This window comes from Kogia breviceps, chromosome X, assembly GCF_026419965.1.
Source record: "Kogia breviceps isolate mKogBre1 chromosome X, mKogBre1 haplotype 1, whole genome shotgun sequence".
Lineage (NCBI taxonomy): Eukaryota > Metazoa > Chordata > Mammalia > Artiodactyla > Physeteridae > Kogia > Kogia breviceps.
The window spans coordinates 104,674,031-104,678,048 of record NC_081330.1 but is presented as its reverse complement, the minus strand read 5'-3'; the positions used below and the strand labels follow the sequence as shown (position 1 = coordinate 104,678,048).

General features: G+C 40.6%; 1 pseudogene; it reads right to left on the bottom strand.

The window, feature by feature from the left end:
- Positions 1–1,215: 1,215 nt before the first annotated feature.
- On the bottom strand, positions 1,216–2,135 carry LOC131748186 (small ribosomal subunit protein uS2-like; annotated as a pseudogene).
- Between the last annotated feature and the right edge of the window lie 1,883 nt (positions 2,136–4,018).

Genomic DNA, 4,018 nt, shown 5'->3' with positions numbered 1-4,018 from the left:
TGGGCCCGTGAGCCATGGCCGCTGAGCCTGCGCGTCCGGAGCCTGTGCTCCGCAACGGGAGAGGCCACAACAGTGAGAGGCACGCGTACCGCCAAAAAAAAAAAAAAAATAGTAAACTTAAGGAAGAAGACAAAAGAGAGATAGTGGGAAGAACAAAGATAAAAACTAGATATTTTCTAATGTGCCTTGTTTTATAGTTTTGACCTTAGCCCCTTCTTCATTTTTTATATATGTGAAAGATAACATTAAATGAAATTTTAAAAAGTGAAGCAATGCCTAAAATAAAAACAAATTGAAACTCACTAATACTACTTTATATCAAATTTGTGGCATAATGGCAAAGATACTTATCTCAATGAATTTTAAAATAGAATGTTGACTTTATATACCTAAGTGGGACCAAAAATAAAGATCACAAAATCTTAAGTCACAGCTAGTGGTCCTATTATTAAGTTTGATTTGGGGATAATTCTAAAACCCTTATAAAAATACACACATACTCCACCACACACAGAGTAGATTCAATCATATATGTAATTATACTTATATCACTAGGAACCAAGATTTTCAGTATAAAAGACAAGAACAAGATATAAATCAAACATGTGAAACAGAATCCTATCTATCATCTCCATTTAAATTTGGGAAATCAGTATTATGAAATTAGAATTTACTGATTTACTTACTTTTTTAGAAACATTCTTTTCCCGTCAACTTTGTATTGCCGTTTTCTGTTCAAAAGCCTGTGGAGGGCTTCCCTGGTGGCGCAGTGGTTGAGAGTCCGCCTGCCGATGCAGGGGACGCGGGTTCATGCCCTGGTCCGGGAGGATCCCACATGCCGCGGAGCGACTGGGCCCGTGAGCTATGGCCGCTGGGCCTGTGCGTCCGGAGCCTGTGCTCCGCAGCGGGAGAGGCCACAACAGTGAGAGGCCCGCATACCGGAAAAAAAAAAAAAAAAAAAAAAGCCTGTGGAAGGGGCTTCCCTGGTGGCGCAGTGGTTGAGAGTCCACCTGCCGATTCAGGGGACGCGGGTTCGTGCCCCGGTCCGGGAGGATCCCACGTGCCGCGGAGCGGCTGGGCCCGTGAGCCACGGCCGCTGAGCCTGCGCGTCCAGAGCCTGGGCTCCGCAAGGGGAGAGGCCACAACAGTGAGAGGCCCACGTACCGCAAAAAAAAAAAAAAAAAAAAAGCCTGTGGAAGAACAGCTTAACACCACTCAGTTATCATCTTCACCAGGGAAATGCTGAAGAGGCACAGAGGGCACCTGCGTGCCCTCAGACTAGTCTGCGACCTTGGGTTTAGCAGCAGTAAACTCAGGAACTGGAGAGGTCCATTCACCCTGAAATTCCTCCTCAGGTACAGCCTTTCCAGCAGCACCCTGCTCTTCCTTTTCAATCCCTTCAGGATCTCTGTGGAAGAAGAGATTGGGCACGACCTCCCGTGAGTTCTCGCGGGAGGTGTGGCACGCATGCACAGAACCTCCGGGCCTAGCAGCCACCACGTCAGACCCACTGAGGGGGCTGCTTTGTTGCTGCGTGGGGTGGCGATGTCTGCATAGCACAAAGCAGAATCTGTGTTGCACAGAACGAGAGTAGACAATTTAACTTAAGACGCCTCTGTGAGAGGCTGGCGGTCAGCCCTGGGATCAGTAACCAGCAAAAGTCGAGGCTCCCGGAACGCTGCCTGGATCTGGTTCGTGAAGCTTCCAGGAATGAAGTAGCCATCAATAGAACTGGCCCTAGTGACAGACAGCTGCAACTTTCAGTGTAGCCCGCTGGCCAATATTCCTGAAGGATATGACGCCAATATCAGCCGGATTTTCACTGGCAACAATGGCATGAGCTGACAGCAGAAACATTTCCCAGCTTCTTTTCATACTTATGATGTAGATGCCCCCACTTTTCTTTTTGTAGATTTACTGCTCCATTTGGAAGTCAAGGTTGGTGCTAAGTAGGTTTCTGCAGCAAGGAATTTAAGTACAGCCTCCTCCTTCATTTGCAGCACGTCAAGGGGCTTTGAACATTCTGAAAGTTTGCCTTTCTGACAGGAACCGAAGACTATACCGTATGGACTCCTCTCCAGGTAGTGTGGAAAGGTAAAATTTATTTTTCTCCTTGTAAAATAAATAAAATACATGTGTTTTAGCTCTCTACTGAAATGCCCAAAAAGCTGTGATAACCCAGTAGAAATTGCAAACCTACCACCCAGATATAATCTCCAAATATTACTTTCCACTTACAAGAATTACCAGGGCTCCTTAAAAATATATCTGTGACCAGCAATATCCAAGGTGAGCCTGATCATCTTGTCATTTCTGAAATCCTATGCCTAGACTCTATCACAGGCTATAAAAGGACACAGGAGGCAACTTGAAGGGACTCCCATTAGCCAAAGATGGGACCATTTGAGCTTCAAAAAGAAGAACGAATACTGAAATATATCAAATCTATTAAAATTGATAATTACACTTAATATCCTAATTAGACTTAATCACAATTCTTCATCATTGAGATCTTACTTAGGCAACCAGCTCATTATTCAGGAAATTCATACATACGGTAAAATAATCAATAGGAATTGCACAGCCCTACTTATAAAATATTCTTGCCACAATAATATAAGATAAAATAAACTAAATCAATTGAACATCTAGATCTAACTAACAGTTACATGAAATTTTGACAAATAGAAAAAAAAAATTAGAATTTCAAAAACACAATATAGAATAGTATATGAACAATAGAATAAACCAAATATAGAAGTAAGGAAATAATAAACGTAAGATTGGAAATTTATGAGAGTCAAAACAAATAGAAAATAAAGAGAATCAGCAAGACAGTAATTGATTATTTTAAAAAGATAACGCACAGACACTGGCAAAATTAATCAGGAAGAACAGCAGTACATATAGACAATATGAGGGAAGAGAAAGGGGAAAAGGACATAAGCAGAGGTAAAACTCAGATTACAAAGAGAGAACAATGAAAAATTTTATGACAATCAGATTGAATATTTAGACAAAATAGTTTCCTAGAAACTAAGTCATAAAAATTGACTCAAAAACATTGTCTTATAACAAATAAATTGAATCAGTATTTTAAAATGTAAAACAATAACAAACACCAGGCCTAAGGTTTTCAGGAAAATTCTACCAATTGCAAAGAGAAGATAAATATAATCTTAAAAACACATTTCCAGAGAAGAGAGGGGGGAAAAAGGAAATAGATTACTCCACAATTTGTTTAATGATGAAAATATAACCTCAATAGCAAAACCTGACCATGGCAGACAGAAAAAGAAATTGGAGACAAAAGCACTTATTAACATAAATGCAAATATCCTAGACAAAATATTAGCAAATTTAACCCAGCAGTGTATAAAAAACATACTACATCATGACCAGTTGGGCTATTTAGAACTTTTCAAGATTGAGTTGTGTTTTCCTAACAATACTCTTACCTGCCATATTGAGAAAAGACTGACATGGAAAAGAGGCAGAAGGTGGCAGTGTTGCCAGATGAAATTTTTATCAGCTAAATCTGGCAACTCTAGCTAAGAGGTTATTGCAATAATTGAAATGAGATGTGTTGTTGGCTTGTACCAGGATGGTGGCAAGGCAGATGGTGAGCGGTGATCAGATTCTGGAAACATGTTAATGTTAAATCCAATAAACTTTTTTGATGGTTTAGATATGGCTTATTTTCCATCTTTCTATCATCACTCGCCCCACACTGTTCTAGGCCATTATCCTCCCTTACTGCAGTTCTGAAACAGCCTTCTAATTGCTCTGTTGCCTCAAGGGCAGTCCTTCTACAGTTCCAATTTCCAGTCTAAGTAATATTTCGAAAAATGCAAATCTGATTATTCACTACCTAAGTCCCTTCAATGACTTACTTTTCCTTTTGGATAATGTCTGACTCCTAGAAATCGGTGACATTCACTCCACGAGGCTATGACTTCCACTATGCCACCTCTACCTTCTGTCTGGCTAAGTCCTATTCATTCTCTAGTTCTTAACC